This window comes from Amblyomma maculatum, chromosome 8 (genome assembly GCF_055883805.1).
Source record: "Amblyomma maculatum isolate TAMU_Amacu chromosome 8, ASM5588380v1, whole genome shotgun sequence".
Taxonomy (NCBI): Eukaryota; Metazoa; Arthropoda; class Arachnida; order Ixodida; family Ixodidae; genus Amblyomma; species Amblyomma maculatum.
In genome coordinates, this window is record NC_139351.1 from 6,634,316 (window position 1) to 6,646,509 (window position 12,194).

Here is a 12,194-nt window from a genome sequence, read left to right on the forward strand (position 1 = left end):
AAGTGTTACAGAAATTAGACAGTTACTATTGGCTTATAATATATTTGGCGGTTATTTCTAGTAAAATCAAGGTATTATAGAGGAGAGAATGTGCTTGTGAAAATGTAAGCTTACTTCCTTCTTCTTGCTAGCATCGAATAGTTCAATCAGTTCGGTACCTCTATTACAAAGCGGAAATAAGCCTGAGACAAACATATCAGCAAACAAGGCAACCAGAGAGACTAAGATCACTGTTGTTAGTGACCTGGCAAAACGGCCACGCCTCTCTATAGCGCAACAAATATCTAATTCTATATATGACGCATTTAGCTCGCCAATACTGGACGTCCATTATATAACCTCTACTACCGCCGGTCCATTGTATCCGATGCTTTCGTAATATTGTTTGAGCCAGCAGACAGAGGTGACAATCGCACGCTGGGACATTATACGTGTTTCCGGTATTGGCGATGCCATTATACAAGCGCAGCTGTAACGGACAGTGTAAGCCGTCACTCCTGTGATGTTGGGCGAATACTGGTACATGCTACAGAATATTCGCTGCTCTCTTACAATGATCATCAATACCTCATGCATGGTGGCATTAATAGGGCATTATCGCAGCCTCTGTATCGGCGGCTTGTCATATATGTTACAAATGGCGAGGGCGCTCCACAGCCACTGTGACGAATACAAGATGTCCCAGTTGAATGTAACCACTATTTAGAAAAATATATTCAACCCTACCCTAGTGAATCGAAGAGCTGTTTATAATCGTCTGTCCTATTATGCATTACACTGCGTTGGGCAGTTTAAAGCCTAATTACCTTACAATTCACTTATTGGCTTCAAGAAGTTGTCAACGCAAACGTTGTAAATTCGCCCAGAAGACGGCTAGCTGAGAGGTTTCCATAGACCTACTATTTACATAGACTTAATTATTGTAAAAAAGTAACGATGTCACGGGACTATTCGCTATCTCATGCCACTCATACAATGTGTGCACGTAGCTTGATCAGAGAGAGCGCTGTAAAGAAAGGTAAGTTTTGTATAGGATGGGTTTCGAGACTGAAGCGGCGCCAGATCAGGAGGAAATTGTTCATTGTGAGGGGTATCGGTTTCGCAAGTATAAATACAATATGCAAGCACTAACTTCATGCAGAGAGCGTCGCTTGCCGTTTTCCGAGAATGTCTATAACTTCGAAAATGTTAGTGAATTCTGTAAACACAATCAGAGCTAATTAGGTTTTACTAATTATTTACTTTTGTGAACAAATTACTCACACGGGGCTTAGCGACTCTGAGCAGCTCTTGGCTGGTGTCGTCAGGCTATTGCTCGCTACGTTCTTTAAACCCTTGGTTACATATATCTGGAACGCTTCGTGCAGTTTGTAATTGCCCCTATAACGCGTTTTTGGGTTTGGCAGAAGTGATGTAAAAACATTGATAACACAATTGATAGCTGGCCCGGTCACTATCGAACAATATATAGTAAAATACCTACCGATAATACTATCATCAGTACTTTTGATTGGGCTGTAGGTAGTCAACCACATCAACCCACTGCAGCACTAACTTCGTTTTCTGAGTTCTAGGTATGTTGGTGGTGCTTGAGTGGACACGGTGGACCAGGCGCTGCAACGATGCTGACCAGGCAACTGTTCTTCGTTGTGCAGGCTTTGCTGGGAACCGCCGCAGTATCAACGGCTTCGAACTTCAACTGCGCAGATCACCATATCAGCATCGACAAGAGCGAACTCGTGCGAACCATCGAACACTTTGCAGTATCAGCTCCTCGTAGTCCTGATCTTCTGGCGACACCTTTTGGTCAGCGCCGCGTGACGTCATGGGTAGCCATACCTATAAAAGAGACCCTCTGTTGCTTCAGCCTCAGTGGGCACGGTGGACCCGGCGCTGCAACGATGCTGACCAGGCAACTGTTCTTCGTTGTGCAGGTTGGTCCTTCTGTGTCATTTAGCAGCGTTCGTAGTGACAACCGTTGCATTGCGGTCCTGCCTTGCCCACAGCAGTGTGCCAGTCTTGCTTACGAGTGTTTTCTGGTGTGTAAATTATTTCTATGCGGCGATGTATAAACAAATCCAGGACCAACGCAAAAGGAATTGTACGAACAAATATTTGAGGGCCAAAAAACTATGCTTGATGAAGTAAATGAAATTAAAACACAGCTATGCAGCCTTAACAATGTACTTGCCCCCTGCAAACTGCAGTAAAAGAAATAGACACTAAATTACATCAGTATTCTACAACCCAGTTCCACGCTGGTCAAGTAGAAACGATGCTGAAATCTTTAGAACAAGTGATGTCCTTTCAGACAAAGAAGCTAACCAATTTGGAGGACTATAGCAGGCGTTCCAATCTGATTATATATGGAATTAAGGAGTCGGATGATGAAACAGAATCTACGATAAAAAAAAAAGTAGTCAATGAGGTATTTCAGGACAAGCTGGGCGTGAAGTGTGAGCCAATTGGCCGAATACACAGGCTAGGAAAAAACAAGGAAAACCGACCAATAATTATCCACCTTCAAGATTACAACGAAAAGAAGGCGATTTTTGCAAACTGCAAGAAACTAAAAGGGTCTAATATTTATGTCCAGAATGATTATTCTCCATCAACATTAAAAAAAACAAAAATTCTCTGGGTGAGTTGTAAACGGGAAAGAGATCTTAAAATAAAAACTTCACTAATCCATGATAAGCTTAAAGTTGGTAAAAACACTTTTTATTGGGATGAAAGTTTAAACAAACGTGTACAAATGTCCCTAACAACCTCTCCCGCAACGGACATGTCTAGCGATTCTTCAAACATACAGGATTGACGGGACACTGAAGGACCTCTTAAGCAGCTCAGGCTTATAAATGTCAATGCCCGCAGTGTGAGAAATAAAACTGATGAATTAGAAATATTATTACTGAAGCATGATCCTCATATTACAATATTAACGGAGACTTGGCTAAATGAAGAAATAGGTGACGATGTATTTCCTTCACGCTATACTGTTTTCTGAAAAGATAGAGGCACCAGAGGTGGCGGTATAGCCATCCTTATCAAAAATTGCATATCTGCCCATCAGCTGGAAGATATCCCTGACCTTGAATGTTTGCGTGTCAAGATAAAGTGTTGGGGACGCAACTTTATTGTTTATGCTATCTACAGGCCGCCCGATGCCCCTGTTGAATATTTGCAGAAATTGGAAGAAGGAATGGTCAGACAGGCGAACAATATTATTGTATTAATGGGAGACTTTAATTTGCCAAATATTGATTGGGAGCGCCTTAATGCGGGGAATGTGCAGAACAAAAACATTAGCCTTACTTTCAACATTATGCTGCGTTACAACCTAACGCAGGTGGTACATGAACCAACACGTGTGCAGGGAACATGCAGCTCAATTCTGGATTTGGTTTTTGTTAGCCGGGATTTCCCAGAATATTTCGTTTCTATAGAACAAGGACTGTCTGATCACTGCATGGTGAGCGTTACCCTTCCACTGATACAAATAGCGGAAAACTATTCTTCAGTGCTTCTTACAAAGATTATTCTCATGGTGATGACGTTTCTATCATAAATAACATGGAAAATTGTCTTCCCAATTTTAACAGCGCCAATGTCTGTTCCCATTGGAATACTTTCAAAAGTATGTGTCTTCACTGCGTAGAAACATTCATACCTACTAAGAGAAAGAAAGTTCCTAAGCGTACAGCCTGGATGACACACGATGTGATTCATGCTAAACGAAAGTTAAAAAGGTTAAAGAAAAAGCATATCAATCTGAATAAAATAAAAGAAGCTCAGGATGTGCTTGAACAGAAGGTGAACGCAGCTAAACATTATTACTATACTACTTCACTGCCCAACTTCATTAAAATGATCCTGATAAATTCTGGAAGCATAAGAAGGAGAAAAAGAAATCAATTCCGCAATTAACAGTGGATGACACACTGATAATTGATGACATAGGCATAGCGCAGCACTTTAATGAATATTTTCAAAGTGTCTTTTCAGTATCAAATGTTATTACCGGGTTTTCCAAGAAGCGTGAATTTGATGCCAGTTTTGTTTATTATGCTGGTATTGTCAATATGCTGGTAAATCTCAAAACCAAAACTACATGTGGCCCTGACGAAATACCGAATATCTTCCTAAAGCGGTATCCTGAACATGTCGCGCAAATCCATGTTAAAATTTTTTATGTTTCACTTTCGTCGGGGGAGCTCCCGGCTGACTGGAGGGTGGCCCGAGTTGTTCCGGTATTCAAAAAGGGAGATCGAAAAATACTCCAAAATTATCGCCCCATCTCTTTAACATCTCAATGTTGCAAGCTCTTGGAGCACATTGTGGGAAATTGCATCAATGAATTCTTGGCTGAAAACAATGTGCTTACAGAGCTTCAGCGTGGTTTCAGAAAGGGTTATTCGACTGCAACACAACTGGTATCCGTAATTCATAATTTTGCGTTATCCCTCGACAATAATGGACAAATAGATGTAATATTTTTAGATTTCACCAAAGCGTTTGATAAGGTGCCGCACGACAAATTATTATTTAAACTAAGAATGATTGGCATACCTGACATTTTTGTACACTGGATTATTGCTTACCTCACTAAACGAACGCAGTACGTTAAAATTGGCGAATGCAGCTCGGCCATTCTTCCAGTCACGTCAGGGGTGCCCCAAGGTAGTGTTCTGGGTCCTCTGTTATTCCTGATATATATTAATGACGTCGTGAATGTTGGGAGTCCAGGTGTTCAAATCAGACTGTTTGCTGATGATTGTATTTTGTATAAAGATGTATCAACTGCACATGATCACATTGTTTTTCAAAATCCTCCCAGCGGACAAAGGCAACACAACAGTCGTTCTGGACAGACAGGACTATGACGAGAAAATTTCTTCTCTACTCAACAATCAAGAATACGAAAAATTGAAGAAGGACCCCACAACAAGTACCCAGGCAAAATTGAACAAGGCATTAAAAGAAGTTTTCAAAAACCTCCCAAACCACCGAAACCTCTACCTGCAGTTATCGTGCACCAACGGATCAGCCCCAGCCTTCTACGGTCTGCCCAAAGTCCATAAACCTGGGACTCCTCTACGCCCAATTGTCGACTTCCGTTTCTCCCCCCTCCGTGCGTTGTCGGAATACCTGCACAAGCTCATAACACCAATCACGGGAAAAACCGCGACCCACGTCCGACACGCCGGGCATTTCATCGAACTCGTATCCCAGGTGAGCCTTGAGGCCGACGAGTGCCTTGTTTCCTTTGACGTGGTGTCCCTTTTCACAAATGTCCCTGTAAATCTCGCGTTGGCCGCCACTCGAGAAGCCCTACAACGCGACGATACACTCAGCGCACGAACCCCACTCAGTGTAGACGAGATATGCCGCCTTCTGGAACTATGCTTATCAAACACATACTTCTCATGCCGAGGAGAATTCTACAAACAAGTTAAGGAAACACCAATGGGTGCCTCCATCTCTGTCGCTATGGCGAATATAACTATGCAGCACATCGAAGAACGAGCTCTCAACTCTTTCCGCCCACCGCCAAAAATTTTTCTGAGATATGTCGATGACTGTTTCTCAATTATTAAGAAATCTGAAGTCCAAAATTTCCTCTCTCATCTAAATTCCATACAACCGGAGATTCAGTTCACCCTAGAAATGGAGAAGCGAGGCGTCCTGCCGTTTTTGGACGTTCTGGTGACCCGAAAAAACAACCGCCTGCGATTCTCCGTATTCCGAAAACCCACCCACACAGGGCGATATCTGCATTTCACTTCGAACCACCCGACAAGCCATAAAGCGTCAGTTGTGAAGACCTTATTACAAAGAGTGGAAACACATTGCACCACAGAGCCCGACAAAGCAAACAAAAAACGCTTAATATTAAAGGAACTAACCATGAACGGCTACCCAAAAAAATTTATCCGGAAAATCATTCGCCGCCAAAAACGCAACGACAGGCCCCGGGAAGAAAATAACCAGCAGCAAACAACTACATCTCAAAAGTACGTCACTGTCCCCTATGTCCGAGGCGCCAGCGAAACCATCGCCCGTATTCTAAGAAAAGAGGGAATTCGAGTGGCGCACAATCCTTCAAACACTTTGGGGAGCCTGCTACCCTTCCCCAAAGATCGACCACCAAGAGAAAGAGCCCAAGGCATTGTCTACAAAATTCCCTGCGCCGACTGTGATGCTAGCTACATTGGCGAAACAAAAAACCTAAAAGAAAGAATTCGGCAACACAAGAACGATGTACGAAATTTTTCAAGAGAACGCAACCCCGTAGCTGAACATTCAGAAGATTCCGACCACAGAATAAATTTCGAAGAAACGTTCATCTTGGAGACCGAGACCAATTAGCGCAAAAGACGCCTCCTCGAGTCATGGCACATACAGTCTACCGCAAATAACATCAACCGGACAATAGGCAACCTCCCTGCTGTATACTTGCAAGGTCTTCGCTCTCTCCTGGCCACTTCACAGAAGAAAAGAAAAAAGTCGCCAGCGAGCACACCTGCACCTGCGGCACCCTCACTCGTCTAAACCCCCCTCCTTCCTTCTCATTCCTTTCACACACATCTCACCCCCTCCCCATTCTCCCCCCCCCCCCACCTTCTTCCCCCCCTCGACCATTCCTTTACTTATAGCTGCACGCAGCCCCGCGTCATGCACCCCTGAAGAAGGAGCCGAGCCGGCTCCGAAACGTCGGGTTTTATAAAATAAAAGTGTTGGTTGGAGAAATTTCAAGTTTTATTTAGTTATCAACCCAACCAGACAGGCAAATCTGTCGAAATGTTTAGCTTTCAAAGTGATTTAAGCAACATATAACTTGGTGCAGTGAATGGGGGATGTTGATAAACGCTGACAAATCAGTATTCCTCCGTGTTACTCGTAAGAAAGCCCCGCTTGTTTTCTCTTACTCCCTTGGTTCTTCACCACTGCGCAGTACTAACAGCTACAAATACTTGGGTGTTACCTTAACTTCTACTCTGTCCTGGAGCTTACATATTAACACTATCTGCTCCTCTGCCTTCCGCAAACTCTGTTTCTTGAGACACAAACTAAAAAATGCACCCTCTTCCGTAAAGTTACTCTCTTACATCTCTTTCATTAGACCTAAGCTAGAGTATGCATGCATAGCATGGGATCCTCACACTAAGTCAGATATGAAGCACCTTGAGAAAATACAAAGAAAATCAGTTCGGTTTATATTTAATAAATTCGCTAGGTATGACTCACCCTCTCAAACAATGATAGAAAATTCTATTCCCACGCTTGAATCCCGCAGCAAACAGCTGAGGCTAGGATTCCTTTCTCTCCTGATAAATAACAAGCTTGCAATAAACCAGTCCCCTTATATATCTCCTGCATCAACACGCTATACGAGACATCATCATCCTGACTCACTGACGCCCTATTATGCTCGAACTAACACGTTTATGTTTTCCTTTTTCCCTCGCACAATATCAGATTGGAACACTAATTTACAGATGGCTATGCATTGCGATTAATATTGTATAATTTCTTATTACTTTTGTTGTTGTTCTTTGCTCTTTTTTGTACTCAACTATGCCGCTCTGCTTGGACCCAAGGGTCTGCAGTATGTAATAAATAAATAAACAAATAAGGCAAGATATCAATTATCGCAACTGACGCGTCACCGAGACCTGCAGATGTACATTCGCGTTGAAAAACGATCAGCACTAGTGATGTCTTTACGAAGCGGCCGACATCACTCGGCAAAGCGATTAAGAACGAGCAAATACAAAAATTGTCGATCCAGCTTTTAAAGTACAGCGCTGCACCAGCCGTATGGGGACATTTTGAGCGTTTCGGTGACGTACCTGTGTTAATCTGTCTTCAAAATAACTGCGCCCTAGGTAAAGTTGCTGAATAAGCAGTTAAGAGTAGGAAATGTCCTACCTGTGCTGGTAACAGCGACCCGAGACGCACCGTTTCTTGCACCTGCTACTGAGCCAAATCTGATGGAATTAACAAATCAGCGCGTATGCTTTCATAGATCTGTGCTCTCCGTAATACAGCTGCTTCTTTCAAAATACTAGCAACCACCAGTTGTGCCAAGTCGAAAATAGGTTGTAGGAAAGGTTTAGTGGCAAGACGTAGACGATGTACTACATTACGATAGTCTTATAATCGCGAACAATTCTTAAATCCTAAGAGGAGCATCCTTGAAAACGAGTTCTACTTTCCTAGCTTGTATTTTAGAAAATATTGTTCTCAGACGTTTCAACCTTACTAGGTTCCTCATCAAAAAGTAGTGCATATTCAAAATGCTGTCTCGAGTAACCTGTTTCAGTTGATGTGGCCGGCGTCAAGCTCATGGATGTTACTTTCACCCGGTTTAAGAAAGCATATTTTGATAGCAAAATTTTAGCACGACACAGTAGCGGTGTATGATAGGGAAGTTTTCTTTTTTTTAGTCGAAAAGTTTGTCACAAGGCATAAGATGAGAAAAGGCGAATGGGATGCAGGAGATAGAAGGTAATTATATCTTCTTGAAGCCTCAGTGAACTGTTAAGGTATATGTCCATCAATATGTAGGTGGGGCGGGAAAAACCTCCTTTAGTCTTCATAATTTGACTATGTACAAGAAACGTGATAAGAAGCATATTCCCGTCAAAAGTGACTCTGCGATCACTTTACATGAGTTTGATTATTGACGAAATCGAGACATCCATGTTCTCCAGAGGTAGCAACAAACTGCTTGCTCTCTTTCTTTCTTCCTTTCTCTCGTACATAGTTGTATTCACCGCATATCTAACAAATGTATAAACGATAGGTATAATTGCGAAAGCAATTCTACTGTAGGTTTCGAGCCTTCAGCGTAGCGCGGCCGGTAGCCACGTCTTACCCACGTGACGCTGTGACGTCCCACCCCACGTGACACTGGGGTGTGGGCTGGCAGGAGCTGCCAACTTGGGTCTCTCGTTTTACATGGGACGGTTATGTCAGACTCAGCCTGCTAGGACCCTGACATTCAGGTTACCCCTATAGGCCACTAAGGTACGTTCATATCGGTTGGTTAAAGCGGGGCTTTATATACGGACTGAGAAAGAAGAAAAAGAGAAGAAAGCTCGGTCACCCGCAGCTAATGCTTTCGCTCAATATTTGGTTCTTTACGTTTTAGCGCTCTGAAAAAGAAACGTGTCATCTACACTCCTTTTGTGCACTCAAAACATGAAATCATATATTTGCATTAGTGGGTAGGACTTGCACGCCAAGTGGCATAGCACGCCTTTCAGAGGAAACGAAATCACGTCTACTACGACTCACGACGATTTCTATCAGCACCAAGTGAATGTTTTGCAGTCCGGAAACAAAATATCAAAGGTAAGGTAAGGTAAGGAATGGGTGGACAAAAAAAAAAAAAAAACTAGCGATTTAATCGAGGCATGTCGAGATAGCTCGCCCGCAATGGCACTGTTTTATGACAACCCCTAGCTCTAAATTGCAATTCACCCGTTTCACGCCTGGAAGTTGGGTTACGGGCAAGGGCTAGCGAATATAATTATAACTGTTAAAACATAGCAGAAGGGAAGCCGTAGCAATTGTGCAGAAATTCGTGATTTAAAATTTATATTTCCTTTCTGTGATTAGGAAAAAACAACAAACATTCTGGAATTAGATAATTACTTTCAATCACAGAAAATTGTTGATAAATTACACAAGCTAAGTATGCTGAGAGTCGGTTAGCACGGATAGGGGGGGGGGGGGGGGTCTGGCATATCGGTGGCGAAAGAAGTTTACAGCCAGTTGCACTATCGATAGTACTGCCGTATTATAATTCATCTAGTTGATCGATATAGTAGTAGCGATAATACTATTGCTAGTGTATTGGTTGTACTGTCGATAGTTTCTTACACTATCGATATATTATATAAAGCATCGATTGTAACGATGATGAATTTACCGGTAGTTCGGCATCGCTAGTTGACAGGTATAGGTCATTACTTGTTTGATATCTTTGACTTTTTACTCAATAGCCAACCGCAACATGCCGAGCCATCTGTTTATGAATGAATGAAGTTAGCGCGCTTGCCTCGCCGCTCGACAAATGACGCAACATGTGAAAGCAGCCTTTCGACTCGCTTATTGTGCACGCCTCCTAGAGCAGTTTCGTCCATTGCAAAATATCTAGGCAAGTGCCGATGTTGACTCACTTATCAAATAACATTAACTATTTTTTCCCTCTTTTTGAAGGTTATTTCAGCTCTTATAGGGCAGTAGATTTCACATGGAAAGTTTTTAAAACCCGGCCCCCAAATATGCGCAACCCGGTATACACTAGCCAAAATTATTCAGTTTTTTGCATTTTAAGTTTTCCAAAGGGCTTGTTGAGCAACCTGGCTGGTCTGACAGGGGCATATTTTGTCGCCTAAATTCACGGCAGGCTTTTGCGTAACATTCGGCGCTGGTGGCTGGCCAATAATACAGCTCTTACAATTGGCGTAACGTGTGTGCAATGCCGAGGTGCTCTGCTGTCAGCTTATCGTGAAAAGCCAGCAGAATTTCCGGTCAGAACTTTAGGCCACGTGGAGAGGTACGATGTGTTGGGCGCGAACTTGCTTTTCTTGAGAACGCCGTTGGGTAAGGCAGAGAGCAACTAAAGTTTAGAATCTGCAGTAAGTGAAGGAATCTTTCCTTCCAAGTCATCAACTCGATGCTGCAGCTTATTACCTAAGCGCTGCAGGTATATGATAATTGTGGCACCTAGTGGTCAAAAAAGCCTCCGCCGTCGTTTTACTTCGGCGGTGCTACGGGGATGAGTAAAAACCAATTTGTATCGGGAATATACGTAGCCGAATTTGAAGATCGCAGTGATTTCGAAATGCGGAACACGCTCTATTCATGTAGGAAGCTGAAGAGCTCCTTCAAGTTACTGCACCAGCATGAAGCGTGCTAATCGCTCACAGTCTGGAACTGTTGTCCGTATATGTAAGGGTCACACCAAGCTTGGATGTGGCCTAGGTAATGGCGGTAGGCATCTACATTAGATATGCAGGAGCTCTTGGATACAATTGTTAGCAATTCACTAGTTGGTTACTTTTCTGAACGAGTGCAGCTCGATGGCCCATGTTCTTGCGCTGATATGAATTTCCATCTCTGCTTCTTCATGAAAGGACCCGAAGACAGGAGGGAACTGTGAGCGGTACTTGGGAACCTACAATGTTCTGCTGCGGCGTTTGCAGTTTCAATCACATGTATGCGTATTTAGGCTTGGCCTATAGTTCTGCGATGCGCGAAAATCACACAAATCGTGAACGCAATGCGCACATTTCAAGACATATACAAACACCTTTCTTGTCTGCAGACTGTACAGAGTGCGATCACAGTTGCTTTGTGTATGTTAGGGCTAACTCCATGCTTGCTTGAGATATCACCCATGAACAAAAGCTTCCAGTAGATGAAGTTAGATGTTTCTGCATTTATGCAAGAAGTGCATTCCTGTGCAATGCTTTCTGGCTCCGGTGATTTTTAGTGTTTTTTCGTGTGTATCGCGAGGACGCCGTCCCTCGTCATACCGCGATGAACCTCGATCCTCCTGGTCATCTCACCAGACTGGCGGCTCCCTCCTCGTGTTCTTCGAGGAAGCGTTGCAGCCTTACGAATGACTCTGACAGCGAGGGTGCCATACATGACTTCAGTGAGGACAATAGTGAAGGCAATTTCTCGAGACGCCTAAGCCGGAGGCCTAAAAGACGAGTACTAAGAGCCGCTTTGTCATCAAGTGAGTCATCAGTGAAGGCAAATCGTCAAGAACAGAAGCACACTATTCTCATTCTGCCTGTTCATCGATCCGACAACATGGTGCGGCTTAACAGGCAAGCTCTATCTGTGCAACTTGAAGCCCTCGTGCCTACCGATGTTAAAGACGTTCGGGCGAACTCTCGCCGGAATGTCATTGGAGTTGACGATCACGCATCTGCGCTCGAATCGCTGTAGTTCATCACTGATCTCAGGTGCATATCAGTGCATACAGTCATCCCGCTGGGCGACAAGTCTTCATCCGCCGTCCTATGACTTCGACGAGGCTATCACTAGCGAGGAGCTGCCCATACCCGTCAAACAAGCAAAAGAAGGTACCTTGATTCTTACCGTGTCACGACATGTAAATTCCCCCCGTGTGAAGGTTATCTTCTGAGGCTACAGCCTGCTGTCAGACG